Consider the following 19,849-nt stretch of genomic DNA (forward strand, 5'->3'; position numbering starts at 1 on the left):
TCTACTTCTTGAAGTTGGAAGTCATCCAGAACAACAGGATAACACCCATGATTTTTCCAAAAAGCACATGAAGACTCTAATTACTATTTGGGCTAAAGTCTCACGCTTATAGAAAGTCTGCATTGCAGGAAGGTCTTTTGCTGACCCAATCTAACCCTGTCCATATATTAAGAAATTGAGCACGTCTGTAGCTTTAGGTGTTCTCACTGAAACATGAGCACAATGCAATATCTGACAGAAGGAAATACCTACATCTAATGAAATACTTTGCTTCTACGTGCAGGACATGTACATTACCTGTTCTACAAGAACATGCAAAGAATGTTTAAAATAAAAATAACATCTAAATCCTGCACATACTAACTCACCTTTCTCATGGAGTTCTGTTGAATTATGTGTTTAGGAATGAGATCAAACTCAGATGTGATTTTTATTTAATCATTGCCAGAAAGGTGATGATTTTCAACTATATTTCCCTTTCTATTGAATCCAGGTGAGGAGGCTGTGGTTCCAAACAGGTGTTTGAAGTCAGTAAAGGGCTGGATGAGAGCTAATATACTGAAGTCCAATCCAGATTCTTGGGCGGAAAAACTGATGTACCACTGATGTTTTGGTAACATTCACATTAAATTATTGTAGTGTGCTATGTAGAGTGGTTCATGAAGACTGGACATTTCAGGTGGTTTGGAATTAAGAATTACCTGAAACATCTAGAAGTGTACATATCTCGCCAGTGGTAAAAAATAAATAAATCACTAGCTACTCATTTGCTTCTGGGTGCAACTGAAAATTGACCTTGAAACCCCTAAACTAGGGGTGGGCAACAAGTGGGCTGAAACAAATTTGCATGTTGGGAAGTACACCTCATATTTTAATAGCGCTGTGCCTATTTATTTAAGACTTTAAGGGCGCAATCCTATGCATGTTTAGACAGAAAGAAGTCCTATAGCTTCCAGCATTCCCCAGGCGGCACTACTGACTGGGGAGTGCTGGGAGTTGTAGGAACTCACCCCCCCATCTAAACCTGTATAGCCTTTGGTGTAGGGTGACCATATGAAAAGGAGGATGGAGCTCCTGTATCTTTAACAGTTGTATTGAAAAGGGAATTTCAGCAGGTGTCATTTGTATATATGGAGAACCTGGTGAAATTTCCTCTTCATCACAACAGTTAAAGCTGCAGGTGCCCTGCCCTCTTTTAAATCTGGTCACTCTACTATAGCTCCTGCACCTTTAAGTGCTGTGATGAAGAGGGATTTTCACCAGGTTCTCCATATATACAAATGACACCTGCTGAAATTCCTTTTTCTATGCAACTGTTGAAGATACAGGACCCCTGTCCTCCTTTTCATATGGTTACCCTACTTTGGTGGGTTTTTTGAAGACCTAAAACAAAACTGAACTTCACAAAAGCAATAATGATACATTGGACAGTGTTTTTAACAATGCAACCATATGTGGGATAGTTTTTATAAGGGTAAGCATGTGAGATGGAGAATTATAATTTAAAGCACAGGAAAGAGATTCTTTTGTTTGCATCAGCCACAGGCCTTTGCACTTAAAATAAAATATACAAAGAATAAAAGCAAGATTACAATTGATTGAAGTTACTCAAGTTACATTCTAAAAATGCACATCAAGCACAAATACCAAGATTAATACACAGTCCTTTTCACATAAAAATAAATAAACTTATGATCAGTCAAAGGAACAGTGCAAAATTAAGACTCTGATAAAATAATAGATCTTATTTTAATTAGGCTGACCATATGAAAAGGAGGACAGGGCTCCTGTATCTTTAACAGTTGTATTGAAAAGGGAATTTCAGCAGGTGTCATTTGTATATATATGGAGAACCTGGTGAAATTTCCTCTTCATCCCACTAGTTAAAGCTGCAGGTGCCCTGCCTTCTTTTAAATCTGGTCACTCTAGTATAGCTCCTGCAGCTTTAACTGTTGTGATGAAGGTTCTCTATATATACAAAATGACACCTGCTTAAATTCCCTTTTCTATGCAACTGTAAAAGATACAGGAGCCCCGTCCCCTTTTCATATGGTCACCCTAAGTAAGCTTATGTACACCAGTTGTTGGGGAACATGGGTGGGAGGGTGTCCTGCTTGTGGTTTCCTGGTCAACAGCTGGTTGACCACTGTGTGAACCAAATGCTGGACTAGATGGACCATTGATCTGATTTGGCATGGCCCTTAAGTTTGCACTGTAAATCTGCAGCTCTCTCCTCCTCTTCCTCTTCCTCTTCCTCTTCCTCTTCTTCTTCCTCCTCCTCCTCCTCCGCCTATAAGACAGTATTATGTGCCATACCCAATTTCTACTGAGAATATTCCATGGATAGAGACAACAAGCTAGTCTTTATATAGGATGGGGGGTGGGAAGTGTTGTAGCTGTCCAGCACATATTTACATACAAGTATGGCCATGGCTAGACAAGGGTGGGTGGAGGGAGATGATCTCACAATTTTATGAACATGAGATCGTTGCCCTCATCTACACTAGGCATGCAATGTCCCAGGGAGAAGAGGATGTTGTGGCTGGCATTTAATTATGATTTTTGAATCAGAGAGGAGAGGAGCACAGGAGCGCTCCCGCGCAAACTATGAGTGGGTTTTTTTTTTAAAAAAAACTCATGCTCCACCCCACCCCCCAGTGGCCATGCCCGGGTCTTGGCTCCTCACGGTTACTCTCGAGGAGTTAGGACAAAATGAGTCAGCATGCCAAATGTTCCATGGTCTCGGGATCATCCCAAGACTGTGGAAAATTGGGAAAAATGGGTAGGGCGATATCCCTTTTCCATACAATTGTTAAAGGTACAGGAGCCCTGTCCTCCTTCTCATACGGTCAGCCTATTTTAATAGCAACTGTTAATTTCTTTGCAGTCTTTGTTGTGACCAGCTTATTTTGATCTGCAAGAGGAAAGAAGCAATAACTGCTCTGTAATAGATATCAGTAGTGGACTAATCACCTTTTCCCTCAAATCTATTAAAAGTTCAAAATAATAATTCATGAGCTACTGTCAATGGGATTCTTTTAAAATGGCCCTCAAGTACTGCTAATGGCAGTATTGCATTAGTCTTGCATTAGTAAAAAAATAATAATCTGTATTTAAAACTGTTAAATTTTGCAAATAAGATCCCTGTGAATCAAAAAGACTAGGTGGAAAGTGATCATACCATGGGCAGAATTTTCTTATAGTGGCCAAATTGTTCTGTCATTCAGTATCATGGAGGTGCTGTTTAATTAGGTCTTTTGTTTTACTAAACCCTAGTATTAATAACTGCTATGGTGATAGGCCAAAAGAATAAAGCTTTCAGATGGTTGTCTTCATCCAAACACTCTCAGGGGTATCCTGCAGAACCAAGAAGAGAAGCACTGTTTTTATAAACAAATCTCAGGAGACCTTTATGGAAACACAAACTAGCATTTTGTATTCATCAGTTTATCTACTTCTGCTGTACTGTTATTAACTCTATGTGAGGCATAATCTTCATTAGGTATGAGTTTGAAAATATAAACCCACTTTATACTGAGTCTACCCAGTTCAGAATAGTCTGCTTTGACAGGCCATAGTTCTTGAGGCTCTGAGATGGAGAACTTCCCAAGAAGTTCTTTTTAACTGGGTACACTGGGAATTGAATCACAGACCTTCTACATACAACGTACCTAATGTTGTACAGATTTCTCAAGGTGACTCATACATATGATCTTTTTTCCCTTTCTCTGTTGTGATTCTTCCCTGCTGGGTCATGAATCAGTTGTTGGGTTCATGGGTTAGGCCGAACTGACTCATTACATTACCCAGGGCTATTGGCAATTGAAAATATATATTTGAAAATACTAGGCGATGCTACACTTTCATTATTATTTTTAACGTTCAAAATATCATAAAGTGAAAACAATTTAAGAAATAAAGATACAACTTGACAACCTGTTTGAATATATATATATATATATATATATATATATATATATATATCTTTGCTTTGAATTAATTAAAATGACAGACATATTCAAAGTGATTTCACCACTTCATACATGCAAATATTTGAATTAGGCCTAATGAAACATTGTGTGAGTCATAGCAATTCAAGGATGTCATAATGACATTCAAACTGGATGGTCAAAGTAACAAATGTGACACTCCCCTTTGGCATTTAAGTTCTTAGACTGTTTCAGCGTCTTGCCTTTGGTCTGCAAGCCAACATTTAAAATGACAGGAGTGATGCCAAATTATAATTCTAAAAAAAATTCATTAAAGAAAGGGATGTTGCACATTTCTCGTTGCAAGATTTTATTTCATTTTTAAAGTAAAGTATCTTGCAAATTATGAAGTTGTGCTTTCTTGCCAAAGAAATGAAATGTCATGGGAACATTTGGAACAGTGCCTACAGGCTCAGCAAATGGGAATGTAGCTCCACACTGCTCTTTCTATGAAAGCAACAGAGTCTGGTGCTGTTCAGGTGTTCTAAGTTAGGGAAGAGTAAAGATGTGGCAAGAGGGAGTGAACTAGCCCCTCCTCCTCCCCATCACGTATGTCGCCATCTTCACATGGAGGATGACTTTGTGAAGAGGAGAACCTCCTCCGACTGTGGGGCACTTCAGGCGATCTAGAAAGATGATAAATCAGTGTGCAAAATTGTGTGGAGAGCCCCTATGGGTAGAGGAAGCTACCCACAATGTCACACTTCATATGTGGGGGGCAGAGGGGGTGGGGCAATGCAGGTTTTAGCAACGAGCCAAGTAAGCTATGGCTTAGGGCTTCATATTATGAAGGATTAAATCACTTTGATTTAATCACTTTGTCTTAAATATGTTGGGATGACTTGCAGCAGAATTGCCTTATTTAGATAAAACGTGGTAACACAACATTTAGTATTTGAGGCAATAAGCACAGGCTAGAGCCAGTTTAAAAGAAGTTCAAAGCAACTTTATGAGTATTTTTGTACATATCTTCAGAGAAGGCTACAAGCACCCTGTAACTACTAGCACCCTCTTACACTGGATGGTACCCTTTCATTACCTTTCCTATTATAATGTAATATACTTTTTCCTCTTTATTTTTTTATGGCATGGGGCATCTGAATCTTGATATGGTTTAGGTCCATGGCATGTCTTAATTTGGCTCTGGGGTAGGTCTAGTGCACTTTCTCTCCTTGTGTGTTTACTTAAACACCTGAATAGGGCTTCTGTGATGAAGAACTCTTGCACAGAACTGTACATTTACAATGCATGATTTCTAGGATTAGAAAGGAGCTTAAATATAACTCTTGACAAGCACCCCCATATTGCTTGTTTACAGCTGCCATGAATTGCCTGAGGAATTTGATTGGCTATTTACTGAAAGCGTGTGGCAAGCTCTGTCATAGCTTGCTAAGTTTTGTGAGGGAGAGAATACAAAGGGCAGAAGAGGGAAACAGGCCACGTTTTCCTGACAAATAATTGAATGTGTTTTGTGGCTGACACTGAAACCTTATGCATAGTAAGTCCCACTGAATTCTTCTGTGGAGTTTGTTTCTGAGTAAGCAAGCACATAATTGTGCTGTGAGGCCCTCAAGGCCAACAGTTGTACTTCTAAAAAATTAAAAAATAATCCTGTCAGACCAAGGAAATAGGTTGCAAATAAATTACCCTAGACTGGCACAACGGAAACCAAGCTATGATAAAACCCAAACTTATGTAAGTCACAGAGCTAATGTAGCTGCTGAGAGAATGCCTGTTTTAAATGGGTGACCAGAATTATGAAAGCCATTTTCTCTAAATGCTCAGTGGAAAAGAAAAGTAGCTTTCAATCCAGTTTAGCTTAAAATGGGACAAGGCTTAAAGATCTACCATGAGGTAAAGTAAGGCAGCAGCATCAGGCAGTGGGTAAAGGGGTGGGAGCCCCTCCTTGCTATTCCTTCTGATACCCCAGACTATTTCCTTTTGTTGGAAAACAGAACTACCTGTGCCCTATGCGTCTGAAGCTCATGCTGCTGGTGCCCTCTGCAGGGGCGGCCCAAGACATTCTTGGAGGCACATTCCCTCCAAGAAGTCTTTTGTTGGCAAGCTGCTTGGTAGCAGAGCAGGCACAGCCAGCTCCCAAAATATCAGGCAATGTTTGGTATGTCATTGGAAGAAACTCGGCCAGAGCAAAGCTAGGCAGAGGAGGGAAAGGCAATCAACAAACAGAAAACGAGAGAATAATCTCAGGATGCTACAAACAAATTTCTTGGATGCCCACCCGCCTTGCACCCTTGGGAAATACAATTAGGATGCCAGAAATAACATATTTCTAAAGGTCAGATATACAAGGCTAAGTTTAGCAAGACCACTCAAATCAGAAAGTACCCAGTGGGCACTAAGACAACTATCAATATACAAGCAGTGTATATTGGAGGGATCTCCCCATGGTGTGGTCCAGTTGCAGACTGGGAACTCCCCAAGGTATGGCCCAGCTGCCAACTGGGAATTTCCCAATTTTTGGAAGGGTCACAACATTGATTCACCTTAGACACAGCACTGCCGTGATTAGTTTTTTGCCCATTCTAGTTTGCCTTTTTGGGATTCCTGATGTCTTTTGCAATGATTCATCTCCATCTTCTGTTGGTAGCCTGAGACTACTATTGACACTACCTGAGAGTTTTCTTCTTGTCTTTTGGTTTAATTGAGATGTTGTACCAGGTACCTATTGTCCCTTTGAATTCCATCCTCTAAGAGCCCTGGGGCTCCCACCCCTCAGTGTTCTTTGCCAACCCCATGGCAAGATCCCACTTGGCTGCATTACCTTTGGTTCCAGTAACTCACACTGGCCCAAACCTGCTGAAACTATTTGGTTTCCTGGCCACACCACAGAGGCAGGTTGCCATACTAGGTCCTGGTGCATGGCCATCACAGACCTGGAATCTCCGTTCGTTGGCTGCCTGACAAGCCCAGTTAGCCCCAGTTGCCTATGTTGGAGTCATGTAATGCTGTTGTTCTGTCACTCTGCTTCTCTATCTCACTCGGTGGCCTTAGCTAGACCTAAGGATTATCCCAGGCAAATGGAGGGGTCGTCCCTGCCTGCTACTGGGATCCGTTGTGTATCATTTGGATGCACAGTGATGATCCTGGGACAATCACCGGCATATATGCCTGGTCTAGCCATGGCCTGTATGGCTCTGGGTGCCATTTTCTCAACAACAACAACAACAACAACAACAACAATTTGCTTTTAGGCTGCCCGGTGGCTTGCAGCCTGCAAAGGGGGAGGGGTCCATGTGGCAAAATTGGTCCCTGGGCTTTCTGAAGTTGCCCCACACCTGAGCTGCAGGAATGGGCCTTCCAAAACCCAAGAAAAGTATCTTTTAAAGCCCTGTTCTGTCTTCTGGAGAGTTTCCACCTACAAATTGTAAGCTCCCACCCTGTTTTTCTTTTCTATGAAATGCTGTTGTGGTGTTTAAATTTGATCTGTCATTTACTAGTAAGTGGCTGGGGTCTCAACAACTTTAATGCAGCCCACCCCCAGTCAAGTAATGAGGAGAACCGTGGCTGAGACTCCTATGTGAGTCAAACACTTGTCTCTTCATCGCTCCATTATGAGCAAGCCACTCCCTCCAGAGAGTCTGCTTTGGTGCACAATGTTTTCTGGATAATACAGTTTTTGATGATGAGACAAAAGGGATTGTGCCCATTGTGCTGAAAATTGGAGTGATCTTGTGAAAACCTGTAGGGTATCCCCGTCCTACCCCTCCTTTCATCACAAGAGACTGTGTGCCAAGGCTAGTCTTTATGCACAGATACACAAGCGATATATTGCACACTCATGATTGGTCACTCACTGAAGTTTGTGGGTCCTTTATGACATCAGCAACCTTTGGTTCCTCTCCTGCCATTTTCAAGCGGGAATCCACCTTTTGATAAACCCCCGTAAAATGCTGTAATAAACCAAAATTGTCTATAAAGCAGCACCATCTGCTGGCAGTATGAATGAAACATACAGTATGGGAACGAACTGGCAAAAACAAGGGGGGAGAGTGTGTATTTTGTGGATTGTTAAGCCCCCAAAGACTCTGGGAGAAAAAAGCCCCAGTAAGGCTGCAGGATTTTTGCTAAATGTGGAGAAGCCCATAGCCTACTTGCTTAGCCAAACCCTTGCAAAATCTTTCTCTCCTCCCCACTCCTGCCAGCTTTCCTCTCTTTCTCTCTCCCAGTAGAGCTAGGGTCCCAGTTTGCCTAACCCTGTCCCCAAGCTCTGCAAGTTCCCTCAGAATCTTAGCCGGACCCTGTTCAACCTGGACAATCCACTCATGTATGTGACTGAGGCATCTTTGTATGGCAGCCTTGGTTTAGCATCCCACCAGTTGGACCTGGTGCATGACTCTTCATACTCACAATTTTCCTATTGTCCTCCGTAGTTTATACTGCAAGTTTTTGTTTGTTATATTTGAATCAGTCACTGATATTTTAGAATTAGATAACAATCCTTTAACCAGCAATTCCCCCAAAGTAATGATTGTACATTTTTAATTCTCGTGCACTTAAGGTAATCCCCATTTCTTCCACGATGAGCTATTGCCAGAGTTAAAAGGTCCCTTAACAGGCGTTATCCCTGAACACGTATACCCATGTACACATGTCCAGAGAGGACATTTGGCAACACTTTTGTTGTGCAGGTCTCACATTTTCCCAACACTCAGACCACAGTGTCAAATACTGAGAAAAGCAATTGTTTCCTTCCTTACTAGGATCATTATGATATGGAACATCATTTGCAATGTGACTGGATGACTTGCCTAATAGGTCCCTATTGGATGAGATCACTGATGAAGCCAAATTCAAGCTCTGACAGTAAAGACCGGGATTGCAAAGGAGCTGAAAATGACCTATTTCCTGGCAGAAGTTCATTTTCACTCTTCAAGCCCACCACATATATAGATATGCATGCATCTTGGATCCCTATCAATTGGTGACTCATTGTTGAATATATGAACTGGCTTGGCTGAGAAGCATTGTTTCTGAGATGACGTTATCTGTTTCATTTTACATAAGGTGAGCCTTCACCCAAAAGCAAGTGAACAGCAGGCATCAGCCTGGGATTAGATGAGTGTGATCGTTAAGGGGATTAATTTGTAATGATACTAATTATTTAGGGTGCTTCTGAATGAGCATCATTGCAGGCACTCTGTATCCTGGGCTAATTGGATCATAAACAGGAAGTTACTATCCAATAAATATCTTCATGTTCTGCCCAACCTGTCATATACCTTTGATGCAAAAAACAGAATATCAGTTTGTGGTGAATTTTTGGAATGGCTGTTAAAGAGCTGTTGGCTTCCATGCTTACTAGTGCAAATCTTTATCCTAATTCTGTACTCAAGAGCAAAATACATAACTCCAAGCCATACTTGTACCTACTCTGAATTACAGAGCCAGTCCAACACATTTTGTTGCCTCAGGAGAGGACAAGATTGTGTCCCCCACTCCCCCAAATTCCATACAAGAAAACTGCCCAGATTAGGAATTGAAGTTTATTACAAAACAGGCAACATGACAGGCAGCAGGCGACCTCAGGGGCTACAGGGCAAGTCACATGGCATGTACAGCTCTATTCATCCTCCGCCCCTCACCATTTGCCACCTGAAGCATCCGCCTCACTCTGCCTGATTGGCAGGCCGAGCCCTGTTGATGCAGCTGAGGAGCTGGGCCTGCTTGACTTATGCTGCAATCCAGGGCAGTGCAAGACTTCTTTATCCTTTATTTCTGGCAAAATTTTTGGCAAGTGGCTCCTGCATTGGCGGGAGGTGACCCTCACACCCCTCTAGATGATTTTGGCAGGGGAATCCTTTTTTCCTTCCTATTCAAGCCAATGGACCGATCCATCCATTTGTTTAAATAGGAAGGGGAGAAAGTGCTCCCTGCTGGAAAATGGCTGGTGGGAGAGTAAAGGTCACCCCCACCATGGAACCTTGGGGGAACAGGCAGTGGGGGTGGCCATGGCCCCTTCCCAGGCATTTATTTATTTATTTATTTAGCAAGGGGGCATTTCTCTTGCTCTGTGCAAATTAATGGAGAAATTGCTCCATTCACTTGCATGGGGAAGGGGAGACAGGGACAGAGAAAATAAGAAAGGGAGAAAAGAAGAGCCGGAGAGAGAAAGAGTGTGTTAGAGAGAAAGAGAGAGAGAACCAGAGAGAGAGAAGGAAGGAGGGAAGGAAAGAAAGAAAGAGGAGCAGAGAGAGAGAGGGAGAGAAAGAATGAAAGAGGAGACAAAGGAAAAGAAAGAAAGAGAAAAAGAGGATGCAGAAAGAGAGGGAGAGAGAAAATGAATGAAAAAAGACAGAGACTTAGGGCATGTCTACATGAAGGGTTTGTCCCAGGGTGGCTTCGCAGTAGCACCAGGTCATCTACATGACGCAGCCGCCTTTGCAAAGCCATCCATGGGTAAAACCCAGAAACTCCACTTTAAAAAAGTTGGCCACTAACCCCAACTTTTTCCGCAGTGGAGGGTTGTCACAGCCCGTGGTGCCCCCTGATTGGTTGCCATGGGGTGGACATGGAAGGGGGCAGACCTCAGGAGTGCCCTGTGCCCCGCGGAAAACAATAAAAATGGGAGGGGGCGAGGAGAGAAATGGGACCCGTGCCTCTTTAAAAATGAAAAATAAAAAGGGGGGAAGGAGAGGAATGGGGCCTGTTCTTCCACTCCTTTTAAAAATTGTTATTATCTCTATCTGCACAGCTGCACAGATACAGATAACAAAAACAAGGGGGTGGGGAGGAATGGGCAGCCAGACAGAGGTCAGAGGGAGGAGAGGTGGTTTGGGTGCCCGGGTCCCTCTCCTCATCCTCCTGCCCCCTTGTTCCTTTCCCCCTCAGCACCACAGGGAAAATTCGCACTTGCATTCCTTCCTGTGCAGATGCCAGGAAGGAATGCAAATGTGGGAGCTGGAGGCCTCATGGCTCCAAAGCGCTGCTGTTAAGACAGGGGCAAAGAAAGAAAGATGATCCAGAGAGAGAGCCAAAGAGAGAGAGAGAAGTAGCACACACAGAAGATGCACAATCATGCACATGTGTGTGCACACACAACACACAAACAGATAATAAAAAAAAGTTTGCTGCTGCTTCAAGTGGCAGCAGTGACAATTGCGTCGGCAGCATAGCCATCATTTTGCATCCTCCATAATGCCCCTATATCTAGTGTTGTTCCAGAGCATTGTGTTTGTATTGGCAGGGTGGGGTGGGGAGAATATGGGCTCCCTCATGCCAGCATTTTAGCACACTCTCATAATGCCTGGTTTGCGATTTTGCAGCATGACACTCAGATGACGTCATTCCTTTCCTGCAGACACTCCACCTCTTCCCCACTGTTTTTCATGTTTTCCTAGAGCAGGGAAAGTTTGGATTATTTCCCACAAATGGAATTAAAGCAGCCTTCAGCCCCTGTGTAGTGCTGTCCACTCGCTATTTCCTTTGTTGGGGGGGGGGGGGGCGGGTGTACTTTGAAGGGAGAGCTTGCTGGTGAAAGGAGAGGACGGGGTGATTCTCCTCCTCCAGCACGTGTTGGTAAATAGCTAGACAACAAAGCCAGAGGGCGGGGGGAAAGAGCCCACGCCCATCACAATGTTATAACCAATAAACTGGAGGCAGAAGGAGAAGGGGCGAGGCAGGATGGGGTGGAAGAGCAACAAGTGAAAGGGAGGTTTCATCGGTTTAGCGCGATTCCACAAACCCACGTGAAAGGGGCCATTAGCTTGATGCGCTAATGAAACAGAGTTAGAAATCGCGAAGGAAAACAGGGGGGATAAGTAGGTGTGATGGAGCTCCATGGTCTCTTTTTTTGAGAGGGGTGATAAAAACAGAATTCACAAACAAACAAACAGGAAATCCTCTTAAAAATATTGGCTAAGCTCTAGAAAAAAAACAAGGAAAAACCTAGCCTGGGGCCAGCATTCATACAGCATAATTGATGCCCAACGCAAAGTTAAGCACCCCTTCCTTCTCACTAACTCTCTCCCACAAAATATAGGATTGGGAGCCCCTGATTTCCATTGTAATGTGCAGATCTGCACAAAACACATTTATTTATTGCATTTATATCCCACCTTCCTTCCTCCTTAAGGAACCCAAGGCTGCATACGTAATCCCCCTCCTCTCCATTTTGTCCTCACAACAACTCTGGGGTGAGAATCTGTGGCCACTCAGTGGGATTCCATGGCTGAGTGGGGACTAGACACTCTAGTAATAACTACACCACGTATGAACTAGGTAGTTGGTTAACAAACATACCACAGATGTTAAAAGTTGAAAAAAGAAGTTGTATTCATTTGGCTTATTTTTTTACGTCATAAAAGCCATGCTGGTAAAACTATGCACCAGAAAGTGTCCGAAATGTTCTCTGTCTAACTGCACAGTAGACATATTGAATCCCGGGCCAAACATATCTGGAAAACAAAACATTATTCAGTTGGGAACACTTTGTTAGATATCTTACAAAGGAATTCCCATTTCATGTCCTTGACATGCACACCTCTGTGGCAGACCTCTTATTGGGCCTTGGCCTCTGTAAATACCACCTCTCTGTTATCTCTGTGTTTTTGGTACACTGACACAGATATGCCCTGGAAAAGATCTTGCTGCAACCAGCAATACCTTGAACAGTTTAAACATACTCTCCCACCCACCACCATCACCACCCCTTCAGGCATTATGCAAATAGCCCAAGCTCAGAACCTGAGTATTTCAAGTGATGTTTTATAGTGCTATTTTATTACTAACTAAATACACTTTGGGAAAATTTAACAAGCTGACTGGGTTGCACAGAAAGGATATGGACATTCAGCAAAGACCTGCGCAAACAGCTGGAATGTTGCTTTCTTTCTTTGATGCAACAGCTCCTTACCACTGACGACATAAGCAATTTTTAAAGATTAATGGTTGGTAACTTTTCTCTTTGCTGCAGCACCAAAGAGAAAAAGGACACATCCTTCTGGGCATGCAATGCCATTTCAAATGCAAGTTGTCCTGTGCTTGCATAGTTCGTAAGTGGTACAATTTCTGAGTGAAAGGGAGGGATGATGATAATTCCATATAAATTGTAAAAGAGCCGCAACAAATGATCTATTACAACGTCAGTAGAAGAGGCAGCAGCATCGCCATTTGAATGCCATCCTTGGTCTTGTCTTGATGAGATGTTTGCCCTGGGATGGATCCACAGTAGCTGCAGGTCAGTTACATGATGCAGCTACCATCGCAGAGCCCTCCGGAGGCATTTCCCCAAGCTCCAAATTTAAAAAGTTGGTGACTTTTTCCTCCGAGCAAGGCTCAGACTCGCATGTTACAGCAGAGGCGTGGCTGAGGCAATGGTACTCCCTGATTGGATGCCATACCTCAGGGAGGGGCTGGTCCAGCACACCAAATGACCACTGGACTGCCTCTGTGCCTCCTCGGACCTTGTGAAGCTTCCCATAAAGAAAGAATAAATAATACAAAAGTTTTTAAAAAAAATGTTCGCAGGGCGCATTGGGACAGTGGGGAGGGATATTTTGCTACCTTTCTGAGAAAATGAATGAAATACTCCCTCATTGTTGCCACCAACAAAGGGAGTGGAGAAATAGGGTGGGGAATTATGGGTGTCATCAGATGAGCATTTTATTGCAGTTACTGGGCACTCATGGATTTTCGTGTATCCTATTCATGACATTGTCTGCATCCTGCACGCTTCCAGTCCCTTCTAGCCATTTTTGCATGAAAAAAAAAGACCCTGGTAAATCTGACTTATTTTTGAAATGGAACTTGTCTTGTCACTATCTCCTGCTGTGTGCAGGAGAACGAGCACAATCAAAACAGCCCACTGAAGGGACCACATGCAAGTTGTTTACTTTCTCTTTCGAAAGAGGAAGTAATGAGGGACAAAAGCACAAGTGAAGAAGTGACGATAACAAAATGCGATTCCCCCCCCCATGTAATGATGCTTTATGTCTCAGTGCTAAATGTTGGTATGCATGAAGGTTTTCAAAGCTATCTTTAAAAATTACGAAGAGAAATTGAGGGTGAGGTGACTTTGTAAATATATTACTGCAGACCTTGATGCTTCCTCCCCTTTCCACTCTGAATTTGATGCTTCTCATGATGGCAGGGTGGGGGGAGGCTTTCTACATATGTCCACATACTTCAGAAAAGCATGATATGACTAGCATCCGTATCCATTCCTTGCCCAAATTGGCTAAGAGACAGTAGCTGATAGAATTACTATTCTTTAATTATATTACCTGTAAGAGATTACTGGAAAACCTCAAGTGGAATATTTGGGAGTATTCCAAACCTTTGGCTTCTAAGCCTCAATTCCTGTTGCAAAGCATGATGATGACATGCAGATAAACAGGTGCAGAGCTAAGAAAAAAACTTTGGTGTAAAACACGAAAGAGGAACTTTCCAGTTTCAAATATTTTAAGTGCAGGTCCTAGCGCACAACACACACTGTTTCTTTACCATTGGTGTGCAATATGACCTTTAATAAACCTGTCCACCTCAGTCAGAGGCCATGCCAAAGCTAATATTCGTATAATGTTTTCTTCCTTAGCACCTCACAGCATCACTTTCCCTGAGGCGCAAGTAACTCAAACAGAGCTTCTATTTGAATGGAAAGGGAAGCGAAGGAAGGGGTTTCCCACGGAACCACAGGCCACAACAAGCTGTGACTTTCCATTGCTTTGTTTCCGCATTATAACTTGTTCACACGCACGCACATTATTCCGAACAAGGAAAACGAGTGAGTCAAGGAGATGCTGAGCTAGATTCCCACCCCCTCCTCCCGACATCTGACTTTTTATTTGTTGGAAATCTTTTGTATGGAAGAACGTTCAGCCCAGAAACAGATTTACTAACTCAGTGAGAATTTAAAAAGGGTGACTCTTTTTTTTCTTTCTTTTTTGATGACCTCAGGGAGTTCCAATTTTTAGGAAGGTGAAGGCTGGGGAGGCTGCCATTCCTGCACAGATCCCCTTCAAAATATATCAGACATGCTTGGTCTGCGGCATTTCTGGCACCTCAACATCCTCTAAAACTTACCTCTCCCCACCCCTTCACAATACAATACCTCCTACTCCCCTCTCATACATCCACTTTTGCCCTGTGATGTATCAAGTCTAACCCTAACCCAACCCAACAGTTCCTTTAGGTGCATATCCATGCTTGTGAATTTGGCCCCAAAGCTCCAAAGAAGCAACTGCCAGTCTATTTTGCACCCTAGGCAAGGCGAGCTACTTGCACCCCTCCCCCCAAATCCCCAACTTCGATTCAGCTGTTCAAGAAGAGTTTCTGAACTATTATATTTTCCTTTCATTATGTTTTTTTTTCTTGAAGCAGCTAATTTGTATAAAACTGTGACCCTTAAAGGGCAGTACTGCGCCCCTCTGACGTCTGAGCCCTAGGCGGCTGCCTAGTTGGCCTAATGGTAGCCCCGGCCCTGGCAACCTGCTCATCCTTACAGCACTCTCCCTCTACACCAAGGACAAGGAACTGGTGTCCTCCATATGTGTTGGACTACAACTCCCATAATCCCCAACCAGTATGCCCAGTGATCAGGGATTATGGGAGTTATAGTCCAACATATCCAGAGGGCACAAGGTTGGAGAATGCTGTTGTAGTACACTTTTTATTATTTATTTATTTATTTATTTATTGCATTTCTATACTGCCCAATAGCTGGAGCTCTCTGGGCAGTTCACTTTTTGCTATATATGCATAGAGGCTTGTTGTATTTTGGAGCTAGGCAAACACTTTCTTTAAAAAAAGTTCTCCAAGGTGTTTTAACACCATTTTTTTCATGTCCATTTTAACATCACTGTTGTATTTTTGAAAAGAACGTTCAGATCATGCAATATTTGTAAAGACTGTATTATTGTTTCTGCAGTTAGTGGTAGTCATGTGGTTTTTCATTCTGAGGTGGTTTTAGTGCTTTCCACATGTGAAATGAATGCTCTAAGGCCATGGCTAGACAGGGCAATATCCTGGGGATCATCCCGGGATTGTCCCTGTGCGTCCACATGACACACAGGGCATCCTGGGAGCAGGGAAGGATGATTCTTCCCTTTCCTCAGGATATCGCCCTATCCATTATTTTTGATTTTTCTGATGTCTTGGGATGATCCCGAGATCACGTATTGTGTGGCCCGCCGTCGTGGGTTTTCCCCGGCTCCTTGCGAGTAATGTGGGGAACTGGGCATGGAGCACAGAGCTCCTCAAGAGCTCTGTGCCCATCGGGGGTGGGGGGAGCACGAGTTGAATTCAAGTGCTCGTGTGCGCCTTTTCCTTCACAAAAAATAAATTCAAAATGGCGGCTGCGATGTCACATGCTGCATGTAGACGAGGGCGATGATCTCACGACTATAAAATCACGAGATTTTCACCCTCCACTCCCCCTTGTCTAGCCATGGCTTCAGTTTCAGATGTCTGCTTGTGTTGTTTTTTTAGGATTTTAATACTGATTTTGATTGCATTATTTGTATTTTAATCCACTTTACACATGTACCTAGCAAATTTGCTTTATGAGGTAACTAATAAATATAAATGATAAATAAATAAATAAATAAATAAGAACCTCCCCCCCCCCAGCGCCTGATGACATCTGGTTGATTTATCCTTTCCTGAATTCCTGGACAAAAGAAATTAGTCAGCACTCTCTGAGAGCCCAGTCAGCTTGCTTTTTCTTGCTGAAGGCACTTAAAAGAGTTTATTATAACATCTGGTCATTTCCTGGCTTCTTGCTAGACTATACATTTTCAAGCTCTGGGGGTTGTTTTCCTTTTTAATGACTGCCTGGCCTGCCCCACTACTGTTGGCAGAAAACCGATGATGCGTTCCTAGAATGTGCCCGGGAGAAAGCTTCGCCTCATCTTGCTCGTCATCTCGAAAGACAGATTGCTCAAGGTGCTTCATGGAAACAGCATTGGTTCTGCAGAGAAAACACCCGTGAGATTCCTGTCCATAGCTGCTTGCAGTCCTTTAGCTCCGCCTGCCTGTATTTCCCCACCGCTAAGAGGCTTTCCAGGAAAGGTAACAGCTAACAAGCCGGCAGAGGAAACCTCACTCCTTCCCCTCCCAGCCCACGTGAAGTTTCTCGTAAGCAGACTGAGTTCTTCTCCCCCATTCACGTCAGCGCTCGAGGGACGGCAGTGTTTGGAGAGCGAACTGCTTCTTGGTGCGACCTCTGGCCCTGTGTTTGCCCTACAGAGAACAGAACCGTTTAAATGCATGCCCAGTTAAAACGAAGGAGGAAGCATGTTGGCAGCAGCGTTTCCTTTCTACGCGTCAGTATTCCAGTGGTTCAAGCACTCCAGCTGAAAAGGCCCCTCACATCCCCACACAGGGATATCTTGCCAGCAACTTTGGCAAAAGGAGGCATAGTTAAAGCAGGCTGTGGGGCAAAATGGCATCCTGCTTACATTGGAAGCTAACTTGGGTGTGATGTACAGCTACCTTATTTTGATGGTTGATTTATCTCAAATGATTTTTGTATGACTTGTATGCAATGGAAGGACACTCAATTTTCACCAACTCCCACCCACTGCAGCTGCTTGCCTCCCCCTGCAGTGATTTCTGAGGGTTCAGGGTCCCTCTGGAATAGGGTGACCATAAGAAACGGAGGACAGGGCTCCTATATCTTTAACAGTTGCATAGAAAGGGGAATTTCTGCAGGTGTTATTTGTATGCATGCAGCATCTGGTGAAATTCCCTCTTCATCACAACAGTCAAAGCTGCAGGAGCTATACTAGAGTGTCCAGACTTAAAAGAGGGCAGAGCTCCTGCAGCTTTAACTGTTGTGATGAAGAGGGAATTTCAGCAGGTGCTGCATACATACAAATAACACCTGCTGAAATTCCCTTTTCTATGCAACTGAAAGATACAGGAGACGTGTAGTCCTTTTCATATGGTCACCCTACTCTGGAACAATGTGGGATATGACATAGAAGCAAGGGTAGGGTTTTGGACTACAACTCCCATCAGTACCAGCCAGCATGACCAAGGATCAGGGATTCTGGGAGTTGTAGTCTGGTTCCCAAGTCTGGGAATTGGATAAGCGGCCTGTTCTGGATGAGGTGGCGCTCCCTCTGAAGGAGCAGGTGCGTAGCTTGGGAGTACTCCTAGACCCATCATTGTCACTGGAGGCCCAGGTGAACTCTGTGGCACGGAGTACTTGGGGTCAGCTCCGGCTGATCCACCAGCTACAGCCTTTCCTGGACAGGGACAATCTAGCTACAGTAGTGCATGCACTGGTAACTTCTCGATTAGACTATTGCAATGCACTCTACGTGGGGCTGCCCTTGAAGATGACTCGGAAGTTGCAGCTAGTGCAAAATGCAGCAGTTAGACTGCTGCAAAATGCAGTACATCTTACAGAGACCACATAACAGCGGTCTTAAAAGAACTGCACTGGCTGCCTATACGCTTCTGGTCAGAATTCAAGGTGTTGGTAATAACGTTTAAAGCCCTAAATTGCTTGGGACCTTGATACTTAGGGGAGCGCCTCTCCTTATACATACCTGCCCGAGACTTGAGATCTGTTGGAGGAGCCCTTCTCCGCATCCCACCAGCACAACACATTTGCTATGATGGGACAAAGAGGGCTTTCTCTGTTGTGGCACCCCGACTGTGGAATGCCCTCCCCTTGGAGACCTGACTAGCGCCAACACTGATTTTATTCCAGCGCCAAGTGAAAACATAGCTTTTTAATGAAGCCTTTAATGGTTAAATTTACTAAGATGGCACATTGTTTTAACTGTTTTAATTGTTTTTACTGCTTTTAAATTATATATTGTTTTATCTTGGTTCATGGTTTAATTTGTTTTTAGCTGTGTATATTTATTGTTTTATACTGTATGCTTTTATCTATACACCGCCCTGAGATCTTAATGATATAGGGTGGGATATAAATGTTATAAATAAATAAATAAATAAATAAATAAATAAATGAAACATTGGTAGGGTATTGGTCGCATATCCTGAAATTGTACAATGTTGCATTAGGTGGAAGGGACAGGCAAAAACTGGATGTCTTGCTTTGCACAAGAGGAAGCACTTTCCACTAATGCAAAGACACTATTACATACAAACCAATATAAATAATTTTCAGGGCGGCTCTTAATTTTTTTGTCTGTTAAACTAGTTCTTTGACAATTCCCTGTTATCTAACTAAATAGGAAGACTCTGCTTCTCCTTCATGTTCTCAGGAATATAAAATGAACCATGCTGGATCAGACCAAAGGCCTATCTAGTGGTCCTGGATTTTCTTCCAGCAATGGCCAACCAGATGCTTGAATGGGAAGCCCACATGCAGGATAGGAACATAATGCTATCATGCTTAGGAGCCATAGATAGCTTTATGCTCCATGAATTTATCTAAGCCCCATTTAAAGCTGTCAATGCTGGTGGCCATCACTACGTCTTGTGGCAGTGAATTCCATAGTTTTAACTATGTCGTCTTTGAAGGTTCTATTATTATGAAGAGGTGGGAAATTATTCAAATTATTCAAGGGGTTCAAATGAATCCCCCTGTGCTTCTCAGCTGAAACTCTCTCTCCCTCTCCCTCTCCCTCTCTCTCTCTCTCTCTCTCTCTCTCTCTCTCTCTCTCTCTCTCTCTCTCTCTCTCTCTCTCTCTCTGGGACTCCTATTTTCTATCTCTATAGCCAATAGTGTATAGCCAATGGTCTATAGCCAATGGTGAATGTCAGAGAAATCTGTTTGTGGGGTGGAGTTCAATGAGTTTTTCCTGGTTCTCCCCACACCCGGATTTTGTTCCAGTTCTCACTGTGGCACCTAGGGATGGTGGAGAAATTCAATGTGAATTCTGCAGTGGACCGTCTTCACTCACCTCCGGGTCCACCCACGG

The sequence above is a fragment of the Elgaria multicarinata genome, chromosome 6 (genome assembly GCF_023053635.1).
Source record: "Elgaria multicarinata webbii isolate HBS135686 ecotype San Diego chromosome 6, rElgMul1.1.pri, whole genome shotgun sequence".
NCBI classification, from domain to species: Eukaryota; Metazoa; Chordata; class Lepidosauria; order Squamata; family Anguidae; genus Elgaria; species Elgaria multicarinata.